This window comes from Poecilia reticulata, chromosome 2 (genome assembly GCF_904066995.2).
Source record: "Poecilia reticulata chromosome 2, P_reticulata-male-v2, whole genome shotgun sequence".
In the NCBI taxonomy this organism is placed as follows: Eukaryota; Metazoa; Chordata; class Actinopteri; order Cyprinodontiformes; family Poeciliidae; genus Poecilia; species Poecilia reticulata.
Genome location: NC_088831.1, coordinates 9,608,432 through 9,625,980, shown reverse-complemented (window position 1 = coordinate 9,625,980; position 17,549 = coordinate 9,608,432). Strand labels below are relative to the sequence as shown.

General features: G+C 41.1%; 1 long non-coding RNA gene across 1 annotated transcript in view; it reads left to right on the top strand.

Annotated features, from left to right (window-relative positions):
- Positions 1 to 17,549, top strand: part of LOC145555300 (uncharacterized) — an 80,848-nt gene that overhangs the window by 30,604 nt on the left and 32,695 nt on the right. Inside the window, exon 2 of the long non-coding RNA XR_014091429.1 lies at positions 13,149 to 13,364. This is a non-coding gene — a long non-coding RNA (uncharacterized LOC145555300). The remainder of the gene's footprint in view (positions 1 to 13,148; positions 13,365 to 17,549) is intronic.

Below are 17,549 nucleotides of genomic sequence, written 5' to 3'. Positions count from 1 at the left end.
GCTTGTTTGTGTGACCTTTAACCTTTAGGAGAAAATAGAAACTCTGCCACTTGACAGCCTTGTGCTGCAATAAGTTATTTTTGTTCATCTTTTTCATTTTACTGTATTACATGAATGTGTTTTAAGACCTTTTCTTATTATCTGAGATCTTGTCTTTTATTAATATGCCAAATGTGCACAAGTTTCAGTTGTATAGTTAACAGAATGATGCCTTATATAAACCTGATAAATCAAGTGATTTATGAAGCACCGATTTTTTCCAGCGTTATGGCGAAGTTCATCTTGAATAGCTGGAGATGATGGAGGACATTGCTGCCTTCAAGACTAACGCACTTCCGGCAGTGACTGCTGCGAGTTGAAGATAAGAACGAAGCGAAAGGAATTGTTTCCCAGAGGGTTAACACCTGCAACAGGAAAACGTGAAACAAAAAGAGAATTTAAATGAAAGAAATATATATAAAAAAATCACTTAAATTGTGAATTTTTGTTTCTCTGGGTTTTTCTGTCATAATTTACCATTAAAAAAAATAATCTTATTAAAGTGGATATAGCCTCACTTAGTATAACATTACCTCAAAAGAGCAAAGTTGTCTTTTTTTTTAATTGACTGTTTTGATAAAGGTCACATTTCTTGCTTCAACTGAATTCAAGACAAAATTGACATTTTAGTGCTCTAATCAAGATGCTTTTCAATTTTTTTCTGACTGCAACTTTTGAATATTTATAGTGCAAAATGTATAATACCACACCAAAAAATGTGGGATTGTATTGTACATTTTGACTCTGCACATAAAGTCTACCTCTGAAACTAGAACTGAATGTGTTAGTTGTTGTCAGCAACGTTGCCCGGTGTTTACATCACAGTCTGTCTGCACTGTTTGGATTATAGTTGAGATATTTCTTGAGTGTAATTTGCACTTCGACCTTGTCCATGTGTCCTTTCATTTGGTCTGTTTCAATATAATTTAATCAGCTGAAAAAGCAATCGATGGAAGGCTATTCGAGGGCCAAGAGTCTCAACTCAACTTTTCAGAAATTATTGTAAAGCTCTCTCACATTATCTGCGATTTTCCAAATGGCACTTCAGGTAATTTCTATACAAATGCACATAATTACCCATCTAAACTAACTCAAACTTCTCTGAAGAGCAAAGTGCCGCAATTAGAGTGACAAACTCGCTGGCTCTTTTGTTATCAAAGCAGCTTCATTTCAAGGATACACTGCTTTTATTCAAATGAGTCATTTGTTTTCCAAAAGGAGCATAATGAAGAGGTTTAACAAAAAAAAAAAAGCTCTCGGATATGATAATTATGGCAAGCCTAATGAATCCCTACGAGATATCTAAATGCAACGTTTCCAAATCAAGACACCGTGAACTTCCGTGTTTGGTGTCCAAACTGCATCCTCAGCCCAATTAGCATTCGGCAAGTGGCCAGAGTCACTTTGAATAGCACATTATCAGGTTTTGGAGGTGAAAAAATTAAACTATTTTTCCATTGCAACACACAGTTTTTTTATGCTCTTAACATTCCTCCAAAATAGCTCAAAACATTTGTAAAAATGCACAGACAAACTCGATTGCATTGTTCTTTAACTCTTTGGACCACATGCAGAAACTGGTTCTCTCTCAAAAAGGAGCAGCCTCACTACACTGAGTATTTACAGTGGACAGCCAAACTGACTGTACAAATTTTCATATCTTAAAACAGTATTTCCCGGCAAAAACAACAAAAACAAACCGCAGATGTCCATTCAGGTTTTCTACTAACTGATAAAGGATTTTTAAAAAATCCCCTCCTAAGTCTTTTTCCGGCGAGTCGGCAAACTGTGAGTGATTTGATTCGGATCTGAAAAGTTGCTGTGACTTCTGCAGACCGATTCTATCAGTCTCATCAGGAGCTCAGCAGCTCTGCTGCCACGACTTGTTTGAAAAAACTCTCTGAAATTCGTCCGGTGACTCCACCTGCACAATTGCGCGGCAAATGGAAAAAATAAATGCTCCTCTTTTGGATCCTCTTGTAACATTTCGATAACATTACAGCATGATATGAAGCTCAAGAAAGTTGATTTTACATGATTTAGTTGTTTTTTTTAAACCAAACTGGTTCTTCACCGTCGCCACATAGCGACAACAACATATAGACTACCAGCCATATGTGCAGAAAATCCACACATGTGGGCTTGAGTCTTGGTTTATACAGGGCTTACTGACACCGACGTCTTTATGTTTAGCTGTGGAGTCAAACAGGTGCTCGGATAAACATTCAGTTCTCAAGAAAATACGTTGTAGTTTAAGGAGAACGGGCATTCGAGATGTACGTCGGGAGCTGCGAGCAGCGAGAGAAGAAAACACCATGACCAACCTTACATGACAAAGCTTCCTTGACGCTCAAACGGCGCCTTAAAGAACAGAACGGCTAGCCAAATCTTCTGTTCACAATGAAATTTTCCATGTCGAACCGCGAACCGTGGAACGGTGGAAAAGTTGTCAAAAACGGAAAGCAGCTTTCAAGCTTTTTCCTTTCTCGTTTTTACCAAGCATGCTGTTTGCAAAACACGTCGGTGTGAATGGATGTGTTGATTTCTTTCTCTTTAGTCGTTCTTTGACAGCCGATCGATAAGACACGAGCGCGCGGAGAGATTTGTTTATTCCATTCTGGAGCTTTATCGCGGTGTGATCAAAAACACTCCAATTCTTTCCAGTTTTCAATTAACCTCAGATGAACCACGACGCATCTTATTTATTATGTCTTTACTTCTACGCCATAAAGCAGAAGGACTGTGTGTAAAATTACGGTATTGTTTGCCATAGCAGATGTAATGGACCTTCAATTACGGCCTGATTAGAAAGTGATTTTTTTCTTTTTTTTTAAGGCAACGAGGATTCAATGATTCTTGAAAAAAATCATTCCTAAAATGCTGCTTGTTTGCAGGCTTTCATGGAGCACGGAAAAGACGTTCATATGCAGCCAATCCTGAGTATAAGGAGCTCGTCAATCCAACGCTTCAATAAGACTCCGACATGCTGTGGCTGAAATGTCATGTCATCCATGATTTTGGATGAGTGATCTATCATGTAAACATGCGAAATTGCTTTCGTCAGCACAATATTAAAACAGTTTTGTGCACATTTGTAATTGTAATGCCGCAAGTGAGGCATACTGGAGAAAATGTCTTTAATTTTCACACCAGTGTCCAGACCTTAACCCCATTGAGAGTCTTTGGGATTTGATGTTGGGACACTGCAGAAGTTTATGGGTGCTGTCATCAACTCTAAAGGCGGTCCAACAAAATTCTAGGATGTTTGACCCGTTTTTTAAATTGTTTCGGTGGCGGCTTTTATATTATCAGCCACATCCTGATGCCTTAAGAGGATGAAAGTCTGTATATGTGCGATTATTTATTCCTGTGCATTGACATTTCCTCCTTGTAGCTGCATCCTGCAGAAGACGCTCTCTGTCAAAGCTGCTACTGCTTTTCAAGATATCTCCCTTTTCTTTCCTCCTAACGCCTGCAAGACTTTCATTGTTAAATCAAAACAAAAGCATATTCTTCCTCAACTTTTTTTCATCCAAAACTAAATATGACGGGAACAGCGAGGGAGTTGTTACTTTGCACCACAGGCTAAAAAGGCAGCCGATGTGGCACTTGTGCACAAGAGATGAGGCAACAGGGGTTTACTTCGCAAAATTCATGTGGATAGAAAAGGCAGTGATTTCAGAGAAAATGTTTCTGGCAATTTGTGCACGGTGTGTCATGCTGGGATTTGTTTCCTGGCTATTTTCACTTGCCAAAAGCTTTTAGCCATTAAATAACTTTCAGTGTTATTCAGATGTTTTTTTTATTTCAACCTTCCTCACTGAAATTAAGAGGAAAAACTGGAAATGTTACTCTTGACCTCATTCCCAGAGAAACACACCCACCCACACAGAGCAACATCAACTACAATGCGTCCATCTTTCTTTTTTTTTGCATACACACGAATGGGAAATACAAATGCATGCTGGATAAATGTTGTCCTTAAACCTGACGGCCTACAACCGCTCAGCAAATGCCAGCTGGGTCAACAGATGCCCTGGGCATTCAAGCCCGCTCTCGTACAAAGAACACTAAAGCAGTCGCTTCGGCCACACTCACTCACTCACACACACACGCACACACACACACACACACACACACATGCCTGCACATTTTGAGCGGTAGTGACAGCAGATTAAGAGGTTTTATCTTGCTTTGTGTTCGCAGCGCTGGAATTCCAGTTAGCAAAGCGGCGGCAGCCCGGAGCTGGAAGGGGTTTGGGTTGCGGCTCTGCTGCAGATAAATCTGCTGTGGTTAAAAGGGAAAACATGTATTACACAAGATGAAGCGAGTGATTGCAAACAGCAACAGGAGCAGGGTGGAACAGTGTTACAGTTTGGACTGATTAAAGTGCCTTTCAGATATGCAAATTCGATATTTGCAGCCATGACTGAAAGAAGGTTCACTCTCTTTCAATTTCCGTACAGAGAATCGGAAAGCAACCCAACAAATGAAACCAAAATGTAAAAACAAAATGCATAAGAAATACTGTTGAATGATTAAATATCAGCAAGTGTGACCACCTCTATTAATGGGAATTTGAGCAATTTGCTGCTCTTCAACAAATGAATGTGTTAGTGTATAAAAAGATGGAAAGACAACTAGTGGACAGACATGTGGGCTCGGTTAAGAAATTTAAGTCATGTTATGAAAAAGATACTTATTAGCCATGTTTTAATCCAATTGTCAAGTGCATTTTGAGGAAAATTAAAAAAATATATTGCAAAAGGAAAATGCAAATTAGGCATAATTTGCATTTGCACCTGGAGGGAGCTTTTTTTTTTCTTTTTTGCAAAATTGAGGACTTTTTTATTTTATTTTGCAATTTCCATCACCTTTATTTAATGGTTGATTGACAAAATTAAAATAATGTAATTTTCTTCTCTGCAACTAACGCTTGAGTTGAAATATTTCAAGTCTAAAAGACCAACATCCAGCATGTAGCATCACGTGCTACTGCGATGTGAATCCGCAGTTCGCTCCGACAGAAACAAAACATTTTGTTTACTCTCACAGACACAAAGCGTTACATATTACGTCCACTCAATCACCCACGCTTGATGAGAGGGTAAGTGCTGTGCCATGTCAAGTCCAATGAGACTGACCGGGTTCACTGTTCTGACCACAGGATCTTCACAAGAGCATCTGCGCCTCCGTTTGTACCGGCTGAGCCACGAAGCTGAAAGTCCTACACGTTGTATCTTTATCACATTGTATCATTTTTTTTTAACTTTCTGAATGGCAGCTACATCAAAAAAAAAAAAAAAGAAGCAAATCTGGCTTTTTCCCAGCACTCCCTATCAAGCAATCTTGTGTTTTGAGTCACTCCGCGTTTGGGAAGCCCTCCAAAAAACACGCAATGGTTGAAACAACTATGCTCTGAGAGGAGATGCTCATGGTGATTCAGAGAATCAGACGCCAGCAGTGGGAAGGAGAATAACAACTCCGAGAGCCAAGTTTTCATGTTTGATGCTGCGTTCCCGGCCTCTGTTAACCTTTCTGTTGGGTGTTACATTTGCCAGGCACAGATATTTTTTTCTATTTGTGTCATTACTTGCTTTAACCGCCTCCTAATCTTCCCCCGGTCTCGTCTCGGCCGAAACACTTTCTCGTTTCAGAAGATTACCCAGAAACGACAGGGAAATGGCTCGACCGACCGCCACTGCGGTTATTGGTCCGGTGGTCTGGTGAGCCGAGACGGCCGCTGATTCCGTTTCGACAAATGCAAGCAACATGAGAGGGCCTGCAGGGATAGCGAGTCGCCACAAGATAGAAGACTGGCCCCAGTCCCTCAATCCCAGTGAAAAGAAAAATACAAAAACCCACCAACACATATCCCAATCGAAATAATTCGACAGGTGTATCATCTTATGGCCTTCTCAATATTTTATATCTGTTGGCTGGATGTGGTAAAAACATCATATATAAGGCACTGGGACCATCTGCTCAGTGCTATAAGAATCCATCTGAGGATAAATTAAGTTTAAGACTATCTCTGAGCCGGTGCTGTGTAGCACCCAAGGCAGTTTGTTGTCAGATATGAGATGGAGTGATTTATTTTTTTCCTAAGGCAGAGTTGTTCTCTTGGTCTTCAGCTTTTATTGATACCAGGATCCCCCATCAGACTTCTTGCTATCAACAGACACATATCTGGAAAAATACCAGGATGACATATCTCTTTTAGAATCAGGAAAATCCTGATTCATTCCTTTCTTACCATGTCTTGCAAAAAGTCTTTCTGCTCCTTGTTCTTGTTTAGATTTTGTCTCGTTATGGATGACTTAAGTTGACGAGGCTTATTGAGCTGGTACCTGGTATCAAATTTTTATTGTTTGGAATCGTGAACATCTAATTATGTTACGGCTTTGTATTTACACTAGTGAAACGGTTCCACAACCTAATGCTAGCACTACAATGGTTAACAATTCTTAGGTTATATACTGACTGTTCCAATGACTTTATAAATCTTTTAGGCTAGGCTACACCCTCCATGTCTAAGACGTTTCATAAAGATTTCATGGCTCATTTTTTTTCTTTTCTTAGTCCAGACTTAAGTAATTTTCCTGAAAATTGTAATCAATTTCCTTCTATCTGAAGGTGAAAGTACACGGGCCATCCTGGGGTCTTAGAACAATACGCAGGAGGAGCACGGCATATGTCGCAGCCGGGAAGCGGGGCGTTTTCCCGTCAGTTCCCAAAACTACACATGAAAAAAAAAACAAAAAAAAACTGTGTAAGCACACGCGGGGTCAGTGAGACCCCCGTCAGACCACACAGAAACGGGATATAATTGACCAATTTCTTAATAACCAAATCTTCAAAACCCAGAACATGAAACAGATTCAGTGTTATTGGTAGAAAAAGTAACGAGACTAAGCGAGATAGAGAAAACCATAGTACAACTTGTCGCTGTGTCTTCTCTGATGGCTGAATGATGGATGACATCTACTCTGACAACACGGATGACATCTACTCTGACATCTACCAGGACAGCAAAACTCTGTTGGAGGTCACTTTCAGAGGACAATGTAAGAAGTAACGCGTTTCCCTACTGAGGTCAATTACGGACTGCCATTCTCCTGTAACTGACAGCTAATGTTTTGCCCTTTCGTTTATGTTGCAAGTCTTGACTTCAGGGTTAATCTTTCTACGACAGACAAGCTGGAGGTAAAGGAATTTATTGATTTGGTGTAAAATTGAATGACGGATTGCTTGTGACTCATAAACCTTACAAGTGATCCAAATTATTCTGGGTAGTTTCTTTAGCACCCCTGGCCGATGATGTGATGCATTTAGAGTTGGAAAATGGCCCCACAAAAAAAAAAGAGAGAGAAAAAAAATAGAGATGATGAAAGCCCTCAGCTGCACAGTTGGCAGAGGTTTTAGAGGGGAATTGAGAGCGGGTTGCTGCCTCCCACTCTTTCTCGTGTTCAGTCTTTGGGGCTTCTGCCTTGTCTCTAGGCCTTGTCTCTTCCCCTTCTTCATCTCTGACTCTCTTACTTGCTCCCTTGGTTTCTTCTCGCTCTCTCTCCCACTCTTTATCCCTCTGTATCTAGTTCTCAGCCTCTCCCAGGGGCTTAATTTATGCTTGTGGAGCTGCAGAAACATAGGGATGACAGCCCACGCACTCCCCTGGTTTGTTAGCTAGCTAGCTTGTTGGCTGGCTCACCGACCGGCTTGGAGTGAAGCGTGTGTGTTCATCTGAATGTACCGCATGTATGCTTTTACACGGAGATGTTTGTCTACCGTCCCTCTTTCCCTTCTCATTATTTTCCTCCTTTCAGACATTTCTTAGTGCGGTTGGTTTTGTGTTGTTACAATCAATGTCAGGCGGTTCGCGTAGCGCCTGCCTGTGCCGAGTCATTCGGAGCTAAAGATTACTTGCACAATAGAAGACGGCACTTTGTGGCACTAGTAGGAGAGTGTCTATGGTTAGCAGCAATTTGAAGGTGGAATTAGAGTCAGGTGTTTACAATCAATGGAATGAAAATCAGGTGGGAGAAGGCATTTACAGCACAGAGGGTCTATCGATGTGGTCTTCACAACACATGGCTTGTAATAACTTGGAACAAATTGAACCTCTTCTAAGTCATCACATAATGGCAAATCCAAAAAACAAATTAGGCTTGGAGGTCACCAGTAGTTATTGAAACAGATGTACATATTAATCTCATACATAGGGGAGAGAATAGATACAAGGTAAAGCGGTTGTGAAAGAAGAAATGTATTTTTTCCGGTGGTAAAAGGTAGTAAAAGGTAATAAATTAAATTAGCTCAAATTAAGGCCAGTCAAAAGTAGTAAAAATGCAGGCCAGTAACTAATGGTAGTAAAAAGTAGTACATTTTTGATTATCCCTTCAAAATATTTGTAATTTTCCATTGATGCTCACTTACTGTTTTAAGTTCATTTTACTAAAATCTGTATATAAAAAATATAAATATCTAAAATATAAAAAAATATATAACTACGGTCCTGCCAGGACCTGAGCTGTCACTGATGGACTTCAAGCTGCTGTGCGCATGCGTAGTGTTGGAACCGCCTAACGTGTTGAGATTAGCTAGTCATTTTGCGCTTCGCCATGGGAAAATATAAGTTTCACAACTTTGGCTCGATGATCCGAGATTCAAAGACTAGAGATGACCGAAAGGCATTTTGTAAAGTATACAGAAAAAAAAAATCTAAAGTTGACCTGGAACGGTGATCAAATCAGACCGAGCGGAGCATCCGCCATTCATCAGCAGCGGATTCCTGCGCGGGTTGAGGCTCCACCATGGTGCAGATCCCCGTTTCGTGTTTTGGTGCTAAACGAAGCGACCCAACTGCAAACTCAAGCTGAAGCTAGTTCTCACCCTAGCTTGAGCTAGGCTGAAGCTAGCTCAAGCTAGGCTGAGCTAGCTGGTAAAAACGTTAGCTGGTAAAAAGCTAACGTTTTTACCAGCGACGCGACGGGAGCTGCAGACAGGCAGAGGACCTTGCTGACTCTAAAGCCAGCGCTCTGAGCTGAGCTACTCTGAACACCGAAGCAACTAAAGTAAGTTAAATAACACCAACTGCAGCGCTAACAGCTTCCAGCGTGAACAAACTCAAAAGTGAAAATTCCACTGCAATTGTAGGAAAAGTGGTAGAACTTTTACGTACAAGTTTATCATTCATTATTAGCTCATACCATTTCGACACGTTTCATGCTATTGCTTACATCCGGAAATTTCGCGAAGGCATAGAGACGATGCTTTTCCTTGCCAATCCGTAGCCGCGCTGCCGCTGTAGAACCGTTCCGTTAACCAAGTGAAACCTTCAGTTAGAGCAGTGCGAAACGGCAAAGGGAAAATAACTCAGAAAAACCGTCAAAGAACAACTCAAAACCACTCATATCCCTCCACTTTCCTGTCGGCTAGCTACACTCAGACTCGTTGCCATAGCAACAAAACCCGTTAACGTTAACCCACACAAAGTGCAACACATTCTGTCCTCAACTGTTTCATGTTATTTTGGGATTATAAAAATGATCATCTGAACACAGCGGTGGTTGATTAGCTAATTTAAACAGCTACTCTAATTGTAACGATGATCTGACAGAGTTGGTGTGTTGGTCACCTGTGAAACATGACACCCTTGAACATTGTTATCGAGTTGTCCTAGTGTTGACAATTGGTAGCAAACTAATATCCTATTGAGAATAAAACATTGGCTTGTGAAATTGGAATGTCTTTGCATTTTACTGATATTCTTAAAAAAAAAAAAACAAATATCCTCAGTCTTAAGGATTTAGGATAAGCACTATAAATAGTGGTTCCTGTTTTTAACATGGTTTTGGTCAAGATAAAGTCACAGTTAAGACCTTCCAGTAAGTGGGATAAAGTTTAGTCTTACATGAGCTGTCAGCGCACCAACTCCAGCTTTCTCACAGATCGTAGATTATCAATCTATAAAAGGTTTGACCTGCCGATTTTAGCCAGTGCCATTTTTTTGATTGAAATGTCGCTAAATATAGGAAGACCGTCTCTGAGTTGGTAAGAGTGGGGTCACTATTGATAACTACAGCTTGGAGACATGACCTGGTAGGCCGGTCTATCAGTCAAACCTCTCACTGCCGAGCAGAAGAGGAAAGTGGCTGATTTTTAGACCTTTGCTGAAGTAGAAAAGATCAGAGACTTTTTACGTAAATATAGAGCGATCACCGATCTCCCAAGATTGAGGAAATCGCCGCGAAATTGGTTGGATTTTGTGTTGGTAGTAAAAATATTGTAGAGGTAGTAAGAGTTGGTAAAAAGTAGTAAATTCAACTCTGGGATTCCTGTATAAACCCTGTGTTAGATTTGTCTGAAAGCATCTACAGGAAGTTGGATTAGATCTGATCAACTTGATTGATTTTTAGTTGCGACAATTTGTGCGTATCAAACACGTTCTGTAAATTCCAGAATAAAAGCCGCTAATTTTCACACGCTTCAAACATTTACTTGCACCGTACAATACTTATGGAGAGTCTGGGATTTTGTTTATGTGAAAAATGTTGCTCTTTATCTCAGGAGTCCATTATGCTGTTGTGTTGACTGTTGTGCTTTCTTCCCCTCACCGTACTGCTCCCTCTCGACAAATTGTGGCTACTTTGACATTGTTTCATAGATCTGTTTTACAAAACCAGTGCACTAAGTGGGAGCGAGAGTCAAAATTTTATTCTGACACTAAAAATGTACAAAAGCTTGAAAAGGCACACATAGTGTAGAAATAAGACCTTTAAAACAGATACTTATGGGAATAAATCAGAAGTATGGCCTCTCATAAAATAGTAAATTTGCAGTTAGACTGGCGGTTCTCAACGTGGGCGGTACTGCCCCCCAGGGGGCGCTGGCTGACATTTTTACAAAAGGGGGGCACTGGGATGCCTTTGGGGGGGGTTTGGTCGAAGGTAAACTTTACACCTTAAATGCACAACAATACCAGTTTAGACTTTGAGCAACTTGGTAAAACTGTATTGTGTAACATTAAACCATGCTTGGCTGCAACTGTATCGATGGCAGCTCTTCTTCTATTCAGTGTTTGTTAGCTTCTTGGCGCAGCTCCGTTCTCCTGCTACTGGTAGCTAAAATCACGATACCCTCTGAAAAATGAACCAATTTAAATAAAGAAATCCAGAAATCCCTCCATGGGTGATAGAGAGCGTTCATTTTATAGCGTTAACACCAGGGGTGAAAGTAAGGGGGTACGGCAGGGTACTGCGTACCCCTAAAAGATTTAGAGGGGGTACGCAGTACCTGCAAGAGAGGGGAGCGGCTGTCTGCTGTAAAAAATTAATGGGTTAAACTGTGCAGCCGCGAGTGTGCCCACTAATTAACCGTGACTGATTAGTTTTTCAAGAACAATCTAAAACACGACTTAATCAGTTAATAAAATTTTTTTATTTCCCCATTTCATATTGTTTCTGAACTGTTTGTTCAGAAACAATATTGTTTGCTGTTGCACAGCAGCCGTGCAACACGTCGATCGCGGAAGGTTTTGAGTCGATCTCGGCATTACGTGACAAACTGAACGCCGCCAGGATGCTGAGACCAGCACGTCCTCCTCTGACTCGCTTAAAACGTTCAAACTTTATTAAACACAACAACAACAACAAAAAATCAACAAAACGCGCTCAAGTTAATGACCCAGCAAAAATAATAATCTCAGTAATTATTGTTTCAACAAGGTGTTGCGCAATTCTGTGCGTTTCGGTTCCATTACCAGCAGCAGTTTAAAATTAACTAATCAACCACCGCTGTGTTCATGAGAGGTTTATTAATCGCAAAAATAAATATCAAGCCTGCAAACCTAATATCGTAACGGACTGAATGTTGTGTTTTTAACATAATGTTTTTAACATAAGAACAAAAGTCCCCAAACTATGGCCCGCGGGCCGGATCCGGCCCGCCTCCACATTTGGTCCGGCCCCCTGAACAATACCAGAGAGCATTCAGATTATTTTTTATTTATGGTATTTTCCGGACTATAAGCTGTTTATATGTGGATATTTCTTCAACCACCCGGGGGCTCTTTAGCAGGAAGTGAGTCATTGGAAGTCTGGGTACTTGGGCCCCAACACTGAGCCCACAAGCAGCAAAATGAGTAAGAAACAGATCAGATGTCTTTGGAAAGTTTCTTTGCAAAGGGGAAAAGGCCCAGAGAAGAGGAAGGAGAACAAATTTATCCCGGACCGGTAGGTGAGTCCCACATTACAAGCCCGCTCTGCGTAACATGCGGCAACATAAATAAAAAAATGTCTTGACATTAAAAGTTCTATGTAAATAATGTATTTGGTCAAGACTTTTCCACGGTAAACAATATTCCTAAACTCACCCAAGATATTGTCAGCAAAATGTATTTGTTTTTTTCTGCATAAAATAGCAGCAATATACTAACTATACACAAGACTGTCATTACTTGACATAGTTGTACTGTTCAAAACTTTTCGGTTTGCTTCCGTAGAAATGGCGTAGTGTCTGGACATGTTAAAATGTTAAACTTTTTACCAGCCGAAATCCTCACCACTTTCAAATAGTTTCCTTTTTTATTTTATTTTAGTTGTTGCATGGACTCAATGAGTACAAACAACAAGTTGATGAGACTTAATGTTCCAGGCAAGAAGCCAGGTCACCAGTCTGTCGCAGGGCAACACCGAGGCACAGGACAAAAAACTGCACACACACCTCGGGAGAATTTAGAGAAACCAATTAACCCTGACAGTCACGCTTTTGGACTATCGGAGGAAGCCGGAGTACCCGGAGAGAACCCATGCATGTACAGGGAGAACATGCAAACTCCATGCAGAAAGACATGGAGTCTTCCAGGGCCAAGAATCGAACCCTTCTTGTTGCAAGGCAACAGTGCTACCAACTGCACCACTGTGCAGCCCACATTACAATCAAAGTATATAAAACTTTTTATAACCAGTACCTGCAAATGAACCACCCAATTCAGGAGATGTTGCAGGTAACCAAACAAAAACCTCAAATCACAAGTAAACAACCTGGTTGTCCATTACAAAAAGAAGAAATACATACCAGGTGAGTAATGTCTTTTTTTCTCTTCATTGCAGGAAAGAAGGTCCAAAAGACCCAGTAGACGACGTCCAAACAGAAAGTCCCAAGGCCCCAGGCTAGGACCTCACTTTGAGGAATCTATTTAGTCTCTTCTTTTATCATGTTTGTATTAATTTAGTCAGATAAGTAACCTTTGTCCTCCTTTTTTGCAGGAAGACAGCGAGGCGTACCCAGGATTTCAGTTTCCACCGAAGAAAGAATGTAATCTCCAGGTAAGTGAATCAATTTCAGGGAATTAAGCAGAGTGAACAACTCTGTTTGACCCTCCACAGGTCATGCAAAACAAGTGAAAGTGAAGAATCATCCCTAGAGTTGTTTTTGGAACCTTCTCATCCTCTTACATGCCGAGCCCTTAGAAACTGCATGATAACAAAAACCTTTGTCCATCCATCCATTTTCCTCTATTGTTTCTGGGTCATGGGGCAGCAGCTTCAGAAGGTAGGCCCAGATTTTTCTCTCCCCAGCCACTTCTCCCAGCTCCTCGGGGGAAATCCCAAGGCGTTCCCAGGCCAGTCGAGAGACATAGTCCCTCCAGAGTGTCCTGGGTCTTCCTTGGGGCCTCCTCCCGGTGGGACGTGCCCGGAACACCTCACCAGGGAGGCCAGATGCCCGAGCCACCTCAACTGGTTCCTCTCAACTTGGAGAAGCAGCAGCTCTACTCTGAGTTCTTCCCGGATGACCGAGCTTCTCGCCCTATCTCTAAGGGAGAGCCCAGACACCCTGCGGAGAAAACTCATTTCGGCCGCTTGTATCTGGGACCTCGTTCTTTCAGTCATGACCCACAGCTCATGACCGCAGATGAGGTGGGTACAAAGATCGACTGGTAAATCGAGAGCTTCGCTGTTTGACTCAGCTCTCTCTTCACCACTGCAGACTGGTACAGTGCCTGCTTCACAGCAGACACTGCCCCAATCCACCTGTCGATCTCCCGCTCCCATTTTTCCTCATTTGTGAACGAGATCTCCAGATACTTAAACTCCTCCACTTGAGGCAGGAACCCCTTTCCCAATCAATGTCAGAGAGGAGACATTCCACGTCCCAAGAGCACCATCCATGTTCATAAGAATGTTTAGGAAAGGAGTTTGCACACAGCCAGAACAATGCCTGCAGCTGTACCAAAACCCAAGCCAAAGCTGAAGCCGCTCATAAAAGATTCCCCACAATCGGACAAGAAGGTCCACATATTCCAGGATGGACGCTGCTGCTGCTGCCTCACTTCTGGCCTCAGATGTTCCCTCACAGCCTCCAATATCTCATCGTCTTCTGACTGGTCCAAATTATAAAATCTTTTAATTTTCATCATTAATTCCGCCATTTCAGTCGCTAATTCTTCTGCATTTAAGCCGCACAACATCCTTCGTTGAACTCTTATATAAAATTCCTCAAGTTCTTCAAGAAATTCTGGATCCTCCATCATAAAAGTTTTACACGTTGCCACTCTTTCTTCAATGCTACACTGAAAGATCTCTTGGGAAAAAGTTCAAGTACTTAAGACTGTTTATGATGTCATAACAAGTGAATGATAATATGACATCACAGAGAGAGTGATGTCATAACTGACATACTTGCATATATTTATGCATTTTATAAAATATGTTTATATGGTTTTCTTTCTTGCATATATGTTGAAATATGTTTAATCTAGGTCATGCTAGTTCTGCTGTTATATTGTTTTTGTCATGTTTTAGTTCTTGAGAAAGTGTGGTGGGAATTTCCCAAGCGGTAACATTATGACTCCTCCTTGCAGGAACTTGTTTTTTGCCAGACACTGACCTTACCTCGATGCCCATTGTGTTTTACCAAATCTCTTTATTGTTGTTACAGATGGTTAATCAAACTGAGCTTTACATACACAGTTTTAAACAAATATATGGTTTGTTTAAGTTCTTGCATTGTTCTAAAATGCAAGTTTATATAAACTAAAATATGGAAATGGCATCCAATAAATAAAAGGTCAGTATTTCATTTTATTTTCAGAACATTTTAATTACTTGCTTTACTTTCTTTGAAAAGGATACGAATGATGGCCATATTTTATTTTATTTCTTCAGCTCACTTCCACTGGATGCAGGATTATTGCTTGTATCTTATTCTGAAGATTGGAATTTTGATTATGGAGTCCCTTTTTCCATCACATTCGTTTATTTTTTTTATTTCTTTATTTTATAACTCAGTTTTTCTGACATGAAACTTGGTTCAGCTTTTATGCTCACTTCTGAGCCCTGCCAAGAGCTGGAATTGTTCAGATGGGAACTACAAACTTGTCTGCCACTTTTACCCATAATGCACTGCAGTTATTTGATTGCTTCTCTGAAAGATGAGTGCCGTCTTTAAAACTCCCCTTTTTCACAGAGTTCTTTTGATTCTTTGTTTTCAGACTCCTTTAACTGATATGAAGCTTCATTCAGCTTTTAACTTCACTTCTGAGCTTCTGCCGACAGCTGGAACCAGAGGCGTCGCCAGGAATTTTGGGCCTCCTGACAAAATATTAGATTGGGCCCCCCTGCAAAGGTCGCCAGGCCGGGAATCGAACTGGCGACGGCCGCGTCGAGGGCTAAGGCCTCCATATGTGGGTTATGCTTAACCCCTGCGCCACCACAACACACCTTGAGTTTTTTTATACTCCCATAAAAAATGTTACAATTTTAAAGGCTTGCAACTTGCTTTCTTTGATTAAAGACTGATACTAGCATAATATTTACTGCTAATCTATTTTACATGCAACAGTCCACATGCAGTATGCAAGTAGATTGCTTTCATTTTTTCTATTAGTTTTAGATTACTGAAATGTCTCTCCCCACGAGCAGCAGTCATAGGCAGGGGTGAAAGTAAGGGGGTACGTCAGGGTACTGCGTACCCCTAAAAGATTTAGAGGAGGTTCGCAGTACCTGCAAGAGAGAGGAGCGGCTGTCTGCTGTAAAAAATCAGTGGGTTAAACCGTGCAGCCGCGACTGCGCCCACTAATCAGCCGTGACTGATTCGTTTTTCAAGAACAATCTAAAACAGACTTAATCAGTTAATAAATAACTTTTTTCCCATATCATATTGTTTCTGAACTGTTCGTGCTTTGTTAGAGCAGCGGTGCAATATGTCGATCGCGGAAGGTTTTGAGTCGATCTCGGCTTTAGGTGACAAACTGAACGCAGCCAGGACGCTGAGAGCAGCACGTCCTCCTCTGGCTCGCTTAAAACGTTTGTAACTTTATGAAAGAACAACAACAAAAAATTTTCAAATTAATGACCCAACAACAATAATAATCTCAGTGATTATTGTTTCAACAAGGTGTTGCGCAATTCTGTGCGTTTCGGTTCCATTACCAAAATAACAGAGCAGGAGTTTAAAATTAACTAATCAAGAACCGCTGTGTTCAGGGAGGCTTATTAATGATCACAAAATAAATATCAAGCCTGAAAACCTAATATAACGGACTAAATGTTATGTTTTTAACGTAATCTCTGGTCGACTTGTGGAGCGCAGGCGGTTGCCATGGCAACGGGTGTGCTTAGAGAGACGGAGAGTAAAAAGGTGCGAGTGGTTTAGAGTTGATCACCTGTTCGGGTTGTTTTAACTTTGTTTATCTTTGCTGTGGCTCATTACAGCCGCTGTAGTTTCTGAATAAACGACAAACTTGGACTATACCTCATTCTTTGTGAGTATAAGTCATTTACATCAAAAATTAAACACGGTAAATATGTTTCATTAAGTATTTAACAAAAAAATAAATATATATATAGATATATATATAAACACACTTAAAAACACAATCAGTGTGTTTATTATATATAAATATGTGTTTATTATATATATATATATTATTATTTATATATAATATATAAATGTGTATTATTTATATAATATAAATACTAATATATAATAGAATATAATAATTATGAGAATATAAATAATATTTATATTCTCATACATATATTATTTATATTATCATGAATATTGGGCTGCCACCTTATCGTGGTGGAGGGGTTTGAGTGTCCCAATGATCCTAGGAGCTATGCTGTCTGGGGCTTTATGCCCCTGGTAGGGTTACCCAAGGCAGACAGGTCCTAGGTGAGGAACCAGACAAAGCGCAGCCCGAAGACCCCTTATGATGGACACAAACTTTGGACTTGGTTTTACCTCGCCCGGACGCGGGTCACCGGGGCCCCACTCTGCAGCCAGGCCTGGAGGTGGGGCACGACGGCGAGCACCTGGTGGCCGGGCTTTTACCCACGGAGTCCGGCCGGGCTCAGCCTGAAGAGGAGACGTGGGTCCCCCTTCCAATGGGCTCACCACCTGTTGGAGGGGCCAAAAGGGTCGGGTGCATTGTGCTATGGGCGGCAGCCGAGGGAGGGGACCCTGGCGGTCTGATCCTCGACTGCAGAAGCTGGCTCTTGGGACGTGGA